Here is an 11,018-nt window from a genome sequence, read left to right on the forward strand (position 1 = left end):
CACGTATGTATATATATATATATATATATATATATATATATATATATGATCCTGCATTTCCGGGTATTGGGCTAGAGTTTGCAATCCCAGCAGGAGCTGATCAGTGAGTCCCGTGGACCCGATGTCCGCTGGCACCCACTGATTGTTCTGTACATATGCAGAATGGAAATCTGCCTATGTAAACAAGGCAGATCACTGTTCTGTCAGTAAGGAAGGCATGGATCCTGTATTCCTTCAAAGCAGGAACACAGATCTATGCCTTCCTCTAGTAAAAGCACCTCCCACACAGTGATAAAACACTGGTTAGGCACACAGTTAACCCTTTAAATGCCCCTGATGTTAACCTCTTCCCACCCAGTGTCATTAGTACAGTGACAGTGCATATTTTTAGCTCTGATCACTGTAAAATTGTCACTGGTCCCCAAAAAAGTGTCAGAAGTGTCCGTTAGTGTCCAATTTGTCCGCCACAATATCGCAGTCTCCCTATAAGTCGCTGATCGCAACCATTACTAGTAAAAAATAAAAATAAAAAAAAATTCCATAAATATATCCCATAGTGTGTAGACACTATAACTTTTGCGCTTATTGGGATTTTTTAAAGAAAAATATGTAGCAGAATACATATTGGCCTAAATTTATGAAGAAATTTGATTTTTTTACATTTTTTATTGGCTATGTTTATTAGCAGAGAATGAAAAATACTGTTTTCTTTTTGTTTGTTTTTTTCAAAATTGTCAGTCGTTTTTCGTTTATAGTGAAAAAAATAAAAAATAAAAAAAATCGCAGAGGTGATCAAATACCACCCAAAGAATCAAAAGAAAACTCTATTTGTGGGAAAAAAGGACAACAATTTTATTTGGGTACAGCGTCACACGACCGCGCAATTGTTCGTTAAAGTAACGCAGTGCCATATAGCAAAAAAATGGTGTGGTCATGAAGGGGGGTAAATCTTCCAGAGGTCGAGTGATTAATGTACCTCTGTTGCAGAAAAGAAAAAGCTTTCTCTGTCTTCTAGGACAGGTCTCACCTCAGCTTTTAGTCTGCTATGGGAAAGCTGTTGGTGAACTAAGAAAGTAGTTCTGCTGACCTTATTAACACACTACCTGCATCTGCCCCCAGCCACTGAAAGTAAAATTGGTGTGTTTACACCCTCCCCCTTCCTAAGCTTGATCTGGATTACAAGAACATTGATAGCTGAATGTCTGCCTTCAATGAACTTGTATAAAGCTGGCCATACACTATGCAATCTGATTGTACAATTTCCTTTAGATTTACCAAAACTATGAAACAGGAGAACCCACCTGAAATATACATTCAATTTGTATCAAATGAGGCAGGCCCTTGCACTACATAATTGATTATATATCTAAAGAAGATTGTATAATCAGATTGTATTGTGTATGGCCACCTTAAGGGAAGAGGTATGAACGTGGATGGAAAAAAAAAGAGGTAGTATAGTAATTAGAGAGGTGTGGTCCAGAGAGGTAAACAAGCCCTATTCTTTGAGGCAGTGCATAATGAGACATTAACTTCCTGGTAGGTAACATGTCAATACAGGAAGTCAGGTCTCTGAGTTTATTTTTTATTTTAACCTGAGAGGTGAGTATTTAAAGCTACCATAGACTAGGTTAGTGAGAACGTTGGAAAAGGCTTTTTTTTTTAAAGTCTTACGATATGAATAGGGACATATTGCAAATACACTGCTCAAAAAAATAAAAAGGAACAATTTTTAACCAGAGTATAGCATCAAGTCAATTAAACTCCTGTGATATTGATCTGGTCAGTTAAGTAGCAGAGGGGGTTGTTAATCAGTTTCAGCTGCTTTGGTGTTCAGGAAATTAACAACAGGTGCAGTACGTGGGCAACAATGAGACAACATCTAAAACAGGAAAGGTTTAACAGGTGTATTCCACTGACATTTTTTTCCCTACTCATCTTTTCTAACTGTTTTTCACTAGTTTTGCATTTGGCTAGGGTCAGTGTCACTACTGGTATACCTGGACCCTATAGAGATTGCACAGGCAGTCCAACTCCTCCAGGATGGCACATCTATACGTGCCATTTCCCTAAGGTTTGCTGTGTCTCCCAGCACAGTCTCAAGAGCATGGAGGAGATTCCAGGACACAGGCAGTTACTCTAGGAGAGCTGGACAGGGCCGTAGAAGGTCCTTATCCTATCAGCAGGACCGGTATCTTCTTCTTTGTGCAAGAAGAAACTGGATGAGCACTGCTAGAGCCATACAAAATGACCTCCAGCAGGCCACTAGTGTGAATGTCTCTGATCAAACACTCAGAAACAGACTTCATGAGGGTGGCCCGATGTCCTTTAGTGGGCCCTGTGTTCACTGCGTGGCACCGTGGAGCTCGATTGGCATTTGCCAGTGAACACCAGAGCTGGCAGGTCTGCCACTGGTGCCCTGTGCTTTTCACAGATGAGAGCAGGTTCACCCTGAGCACATGTGACAGACTTGAAAGGGTCTGGAGAAGCCGTGGGGAACCTTATGTAACATCATTCAGTATGACTGGTTTGGTGGTGGGTCAGTGATTGTCTGAGGAGACATATCCATGGAGGATGATGGAATTGATACCTTTGAATGGCCTCCATGCTCACCTGACCTAAATCCAATAGAACATTAATGTGTTTAGGTACATTCAATGCTGCCAGGTTGCACCTCAGTCTGTTCAGAAGCTCAGTGATGCCCTGGTCCAGATCTGGGAGGAAATCCCCAGGACACCATCTGTCGTCTCATTAGGAGCATGCCCCGATGTTGTCAGGCATGGATACAAGCACGTGGTGGCCATACAAACTACTGAATACCATTTTGAGTCGCTGCAATGAAATTTCAGCAAATTGGACTAGCCTGCTGCATCATTTTTTCACTTTGATTTTCGGGGTGTCTTTGAAATCAGCCCTCTGTAGGTTGATCATTTTCATTTCCATCAAACGATGTGGCATCCCTTTCTTCCTATCACATTACCCAGTCCATATCAGTACAGATATCCAGCATGATATTTTTTCCCATTGAGATCTGATGTGTTTTCAAAGTGTTCCTTTAATTTTTTTTGAGCAGTGTAAAAAGTAGGTGCTATCCCAATCTGGCTTCAAAAATGGAAATACACTTTAAACATGGGTCAGGTGTAGCATTTTATTTTTTTTTTTTTTTTATAAATTCTTTACTTGAGGTTTTAGAATACAATGGCAACAACGTTGTAAAACCCATTATAGTTGGTTACGGATCGTGGAGGTACATCTAAGTCTTTGGACATTAAAGTGGTGCATACATACAAAGGCGTGACCATACACTAGGTAGCTAAATCAATGACATAGTGAATAGTTTCAGTGCAATACAACACACATCTTTTCAGGGTATTCAAAGAATAGGTATTAACAAAAGGGTAAAGATCCTGGAGGAAGGAAGACAGTTAGAGTGAGGTGCTGAGGAATAAAGAACACTTCCAAGGAGAGGGGGTGAGGTAGGTTGGGTTATGAGGGGGGGAGAGGGTGAAGTATGCAAAAAGGGGAGGGAGGGTGTAGAGAGGCCCAGGCATTGGGAGTAAGGAAACGTGAGGGGAAACAAAAAGGGGAGGTGTGGACGAGGTGCTGTTGTGGACATAAAGTAATTGTAAGCCCTTATTTATTTTTAACAGCAAACATGTTATACCTACCTCTTTACAATGGTTTTCCTCTTCTCAGATCACCTGCTGGACTTCCTGGCTCCACCCCCCCCCACCGAAAAAATGCCTACTATAGCAAGCTGCTTGCTATGGGGGCCATTGTGTGGGCTTGCTCTGTGTGGGGGCACCTGTGTGGGCTTGCTCTGTGTGGGGCACTTGTGGGGGCTTGCTCTGTGTGGGGGCACCTGTGTGGGCTTGCTCTGTGTGGGGGCCATTGTGTGGGCTTGCTCTGTGTGGGGGCACCTGTGTGGGCTTGCTCTGTGTGGGGGCACTTGTGTGGGCTTGCTCTGTGTGGGGGCACCTGTGTGGGCTTGCTCTGTGTGGGGGCCATTGTGTGGGCTTGCTCTGTGTGGGGGCACTTGTGTGGGCTTGCTCTGTGTGGGGGCACTTGTGTGGGCTTGCTCTGTGTGGGGGCACTTGTGTGGGCTTGCTCTGTGTGAGCATAGACACTAAGGGCCTAATTCACTAAGAATAAGGAGAAGAAATAGTTATTCTACATTTAATTACTCCCAATTAAAACAACTGAGACCTCAACTAGGTGAACATGTGAACGGTAAAGTAGGAGTACAAATAGGCGAATATGCATTAGTGAATTCCACATCGGCATAGTCACGGTTCCATAACTGGCAATTGCCAACGAGTTTCCTATATGAAACTGCACTGCAGTATTTATCTATGATCATGTGTGTACATGTATGCCAATAAAATATGGGGTGTGCTCTACCTCGTGTGTGGCTATTTATTTATATTACAATTATTGTGCATGGTTTGTTTTCTTGTTTTGCTAACGACTGCTGTTCTGTAGGATTATTACAGAGTAATGTCTGCTATTCCACGAGGTACATATACAGTTACATATCTGTTATGAAACAAACAAAGATAAAATTCCCAGTTCAATTTGCCAACCAGTCTGCTTACCAACCAAATTGGCCTGTCTAACAGTTTGCGTCAATACAGGGGTTTAGTTAGCACACATTTGCAAACGCATGTGAAAGCTGCAGGGCCACGTCAAGGCTTTAAAATTCATTAGAGTTAGGACTGCAGGTAACAGGGAGCCTTGACGTGGCCCTGCAGCTTTCACATGCGTTTGCAAATGTGTGCTAACTAAACCCCTGTATTGACGCAAACTGTTAGACAGGCCAATTTGGTTGGTAAGCAGACTGGTTGGCAAATTGAACTGGGAATTTTATCTTTGTTTGTTTCATGTGCGTTGCCCTTCCATGTGTTCTTTGCTATGAAGGCCAGTTGTAGGTGGGGGCAGAGGCCATTTTCTTTGTTGTATATGTGTACTGGTGAGTGGACATACTGGGTGCCTTTGCTGTAATACTATCAGCTGGGCTTCCATTATGCCCCCAATTACCTTTCAGGAGGGATGGGCCACCTCCAGGCTCACCTGCCCCCTATCTATCCATTAGCTTGCATGTGCTCCCACTGTGGAGACTCTTTAAAATTCATTAGAGTTAGGACTGCAGGTAACAGGGAGCCTTGACGTGGCCCTGCAGCTTTCACATGCGTTTGCAAATGTGTGCTAACTAAACCCCTGTATTGACGCAAACTGTTAGACAGGCCAATTTGGTTGGTAAGCAGACTGGTTGGCAAATTGAACTGGGAATTTTATCTTTGTTTGTTTCATGTGCGTTGCCCTTCCATGTGTTCTTTGCTATGAAGGCCAGTTATAGGTGGGGGCAGAGGCCATTTTCTTTGTTGTATATGTGTACTGGTGAATGGACATACTGGGTGCCTTTGCTGTAATACTATCAGCTGGGCTTCCATTATGCCCCCAATTACCTTTCAGGAGGGATGGGCCACCTCCAGGCTCACCTGCCCCCTATCTATCCATTAGCTTGCATGTGCTCCCTTTTTTTTTTTTTTTTTACATATCTGTTATATGTAAAAAAAAAAATTTTATGTTACATTTATTTTTTAGGAGACTATAGCAGTCTTAATCAGAAAACAAAAGAAACAAAGCGCACACCGCCCTAGTGTAACACCATTTAATGAAAATAATAGAAGCCATAAAAACAGGTACTCACAAACATGTATAGTGTCATGCATGGAAATAATATCCCCCGATCTGATGTGTACAAGGTACTCTCCTCCTTGCCGGCGGCTCAGCTGTTCTTTCCCGCACTGATGAGTGGATAACGTCCGGCTAAGCCAACCACCTCAGATGACTCAAGGTAACTCAATGCGGTGCGCCTGCGCACGGTCCAGTCGCCGCTGCACACTCTCCAAGAGCCAGATGCTGTAGCCGACAGTGCGGTTGCACAGAGGGGAGATCCCCGATCAGGACCCAGGACATGACATTCATGGGGTTGCTAAGGACTCAGCTATATATATATATATATATATATATATATATATAACTATAGCGGTCTTAATATCTATGTTCATTCTTTAATCATGCTAAACTATTATGTAAGTCAAATTGTACTTAGCATATTGGCTTAGTGGTCTGCGCTCAAAAGCAAAAAGCTCTTAGGTCAGGAGTTCAAAGCCCAACCATGCCAACACCCTGTGTGTTCACTAGTGTTTGATTATTTTATATCCACACAGTAATATTTTTGCTAAATAACATACCATTGCATGCAAATTATAGAAACAACCATTCTGATGGGGCAGTGGCAATTAGGTGTTCGCCTATTTTTAACATACTCTGCTGTTTAAACATTAAGCAGGTGATACAATGCTTGGGATTTGAACCCATGGTCTGAGTCTTTCTAGGTAGGAGTGCTTCCCACTAAACCATTTAGATAAGCATAATTACACTTAGAATATACAGTAGTACCATGATTAACAAATGAACATAGGTCAAGAGAATCTATATTTCCCTAAAATACAAATGCAAGATCATTGTTAAATCATCACAAATTAGTAGATATGACTTGTTTTGATTCTTTTGCTGATATGTATATTATTAGAAAATAGTGTAATGCGCTCAACAAGAATAAGAGATGAAAATAAATTCACATCTAAATAATCCAAATTGTTGGTGATTCCCACACAATATGAAAAACCTTTAAATGAAGGTGTAATGAAAAAATAGTGTACAAATAAACATATAAACAGGCATGTTATTCATAACACATATAGGATGAGTAAAGTCCTCAGATCATTCACACTGATCCCAAAACAGCCAAAGAATGAACTTCAATGAATCAGGAGATCTTGAATCCTGTTAATAATGAATCAATATATCCTTATATGTGAAGTAAAGGGAGCAGCCCCTTACCAGATAAAGTTGCAATGTGAATTTTATAATTCTCACCACCCCACCCCATGAAAAGTTTAAGTGCAGGATTAAACAAATAAAACAGACAAGATATAACATTTGACAAAATAAAAGGCACCCTTCCAAATTTACACACATACATTTCTTGTTAGGTTTAGCAGGAAGCTTAATTTTTATAAAAACTATTTAGGAAACTAGATCAACATTAGGAGTTGTCTAACACATGAGATTCTAAATTAACAATCAAAAGAGAAGGGTCAGCTGATGCTCACAAACAAAAAACGCATGGTCACACTGGACAAAAGACACACAAAATCCACTTAAAGGACCAAAATGCAAAACAATTACAGCAAACAGAAAAAACATTCATCAAACCACAGCCATTGTGGGTCATTATGCACACTATCCCTGCCCACAAATAATCTGGCCTCTTCTCAGACAAAGCAAACCACACTAGTGCAGGCCTTTATATAACATAGGATGGATTGATAGCACACCTTCACCCACCCAGTAAAGGACACGCCCACCAGTGTAATTAATTCTGTATCTTCATGTATGCCTCAATTACTCACACCTGTTGATCACGAACACACACTCTTGTCAAATGAAAGAATGCATCAGCTACATGAGCATATGTATATGTGCAGTTTAGAATGGAAAAAATCAAATGTCCAAGTCTCTAGTCATGATCAGTGATACCAAAAACAAATGTAAACTTTGTAAGCGCTGCTTCACACAAATTGTTGCTAAGCACATTCGTCATCAGCATCCAACATATAAATATGGGTGCAGAATCACACCCTACTTATAAATCCATATCTGACCAAAAAAACTGTTATAGATTTTGTGTAAAACCCACACTCGCTTTATTTACTATGGCAATTCTTTTGTTTCCATTATGTGAAACCTGTCAGAAATATAATACCTTGTGAAAAAGAAGCTATAACACCTCAACAGAGGAAGAACATACAAACCTCTGTTAGATAGTGGCATTCTTGGGATTCAAACCAATGCCCTTAATGCTGCAAGGCAGAAGTGGTAACCAGTTAGCCACTGTGCTGCCACATGCATAGGGCCTACATCTCTGTGGTGTTAAACAGCCTGGGGTGTAAAATGTTAATCAATGCAGATGTACCCTGGAAGTCCTGAGTGCCATTGACCTACCTGTTTCTGTTATATGCCATCTGGTTCCAAGGCTGGGTATGGCTGATTTTTGTCAACATGTTCCTATAGGACCATCTCTAATTTTGAGGCTTTTTGCTTGGTAAGAGGCTGCAATTGATGCTGGTGTGGAATTCACAAGGCTGCTTCTTGTCCTTCCCCATGGAACACATATGACAAGATTTGCAATGATGGTGGAACCCTCCTACACCTAAATACTACATTTCTTTAGGCATTTATCTATAGGTGGTGAAATTACATTAGGTAGGAGTTCTGTTTCTTGATTTACTCTGCAATATTTGGTGTTTATTGGTGTGAGTATAGAATAGTGGTGTTACCCTCTGAATTTTGGTTTGGATTAATGATATTGGTACAAATTTTACATTTTTTTTGGTGAAAATTGTGATAATTTCGAAAAACTAAACAACACACAAAATTGTTACACATTTTAAATTTGCATTTTAAATTTGCATCAGCAATGGTATTGTGTGTGGGACAGCTGTGGGAGTTTTGGTTTAGATTTATGTGAGATGGAGAGCAACGAGTGCATTATCTACCATTTACTTATCAGATGTCAAACAGCTAAGTCTCTGAGCATGCTCAGTTTAACCAGAGATTTTGCTCAAATGGCAAAGTGGCTGAGCATGCTCAGTGTAACAAAAGATATTTCACAAATGGCAAAGTCCCTTGGCATGCACATGGCAGTGTATCTATCTATCTATCTATCTATCTATCTATCTATCTATCTATCTATCTATCTATCTATCTATCTATCTATCTCAAATATGTTAACAGAAAATACATATATATATCTCAAATATGTTAACAAAAAAAAAAATATATATATATATTTATATTTAATGTATGTAGAGAGAGCGAGAGAATATTATCTGTTCCAAAAACAGGAAAACATTACTAGCATTGTTTAAAAAAAGGAAGAAGAAGAAACATAAAAACCCAGCAAGGACAATTTATTTTAGGATATAAAGAGTTCTTCCCAAAATTAACAATGTTTGTTTTTGTGGAAGTAACAGTTATACAATGAGAATCAATGGTTGTTATTTGCATTTATAGTACATAGTTTGCTAGCTTTCACAGATTCACGCTTGTTTGTGATTCACGCATTTCGGAATTCACTATAGCACAGGGCTAAAACGAAATAAGAGTAGGTTTGTGACTAGTTTTCTACTCTGGGCATGCTCAGTTTTGTCAGTACAGAGTTCTAAAAACAGGGTGAATTTATCTCTTCTCAGACTTTCTAGTATATTTCTGCTTTCACAACAATATTTCAAGAAATTTAAAAGCAAATCATCTCCAAACAATATATCACATGTTTAGAAACGATTTAATCTATGAGATAAAGCTTTAAATATGATTTCCAATTCACCTGCTTTTACCACGACTACCTATTTAGATGGTCACTGATTTATGTGACCTATAGTGAACTGGATTTTGTGACTATATATTCATCGCATGCTATAATGAATACCTTTTCCGACTAGATTTAGTCATTTTCGATGGATTTTAGTCGCTTGTAACCATTTGTTCACCCATTTGCTCACTAGGTGCTTAAGTGAATTAGCCGCTTAGAGTGCAGCTCAGCCACACCCCCCTACTCCCTCCTCACTGGCTGTGATTGACAGCAGTGGGGGCCAATGGCTCCCACTGCTGGCTCTGAGACTATAAGGGGGAAGTGAGCCGCTACTTTTGTGCAAATCGCTGGATGGAGATCAGGCTCTGGTAAGTCTAAGGGGGGGGGGGGGCTGGGGTATGAGATGCACTCAGAAGGTTTCTTACCTTAATGCAGAGAATGCATTAAGGGGAAAAACCTTCAGCCTTTAGAACCACTTTAAATGTATTTCCACTTTTAAAGTCAACTTTGAGAAAATCCCACTATATGTTTGTTTTGTGGTCCTTTACCTTACCTTTTAGAGATTTCTTTGGAGCAGGCCTTCTGCAAGTTACAATTTTAAAGTAGGGTTGTCCCCAGCCCAGACAAAGACTAGAGACACAGTTTCCCCTTATTACCATATGACACAGAAGCTAAGCTTCTAGATGTTTAACCCGTTATTAGGACATACAGTAGTCAAATCTGGTTTACAATGGATAAGGAGATCTACCAGCACAGTACTCACAGGGTTAAATATGGTAACTCCTCAGCCCCTTTCTTAACATTACATAGCAGAGGAACACTTCAGTTTTTGGAGTCTTCTGAAAAGTGCAAGTAAAAAGGTAAGCAGCAATTTTTAAATGTTTTGATATATAGTGTACTGTATATGTGCTAAGAGAATGAGAACATGTAACAAATACAGTATGAAGTAGGGTTATCTCTGCAAAAGTGGAAATACACTTTAAGAATTCCAGAGACACTAGTATCCCTCCTAAGTGAAGAAGTTGACTTAATAGAACCATGTGCTGGGAAAGTGCTTATCTGTACCCTTGAGGAAACTAATACGTTTTTCCACAATTTTGATGGTAACTCTGACCAAACAAATCTTTTTTAAACAGTGGTTCAGGTTGCTTTGACAAGGCAGAGGACACAGGGCTGTGTTGTCCAAATGAATTAAGATAAATTGTTTGTACGTCATAAAGGGAAAGGATCGGGAGGTCAGTCAATTTTCAGATGATCTGGTGTTCCAAAAATGCGTACGTTTTTGGCATGACCAAATAAGGTCTCCATCATTGATCGCAAGAATTTTGGGAATTAAGTGCATGGCATGCAGAGTTCCATACCACCTTGTTAAGATTTTGTACCCAGGTACCTGATATTTGTTGCTTATATATGATCTGAGGGATAAGGTAAGAAGTTTGGTTTTCTCTTCTTGTTGTGAGGCTTAAGATCATGTTCCCATTTATCTAGATAAGGTAGAAACAATTCTTTTGTGACAAAAATAGGATGTGATTGGCTGGACCTGTGTTTGTGAATTTTTGTTCATTGGATGTTAAGGGGC

Source organism: Pelophylax lessonae, assembly GCF_965119305.1.
Source record: "Pelophylax lessonae genome assembly, chromosome: 6".
In the NCBI taxonomy this organism is placed as follows: Eukaryota; Metazoa; Chordata; class Amphibia; order Anura; family Ranidae; genus Pelophylax; species Pelophylax lessonae.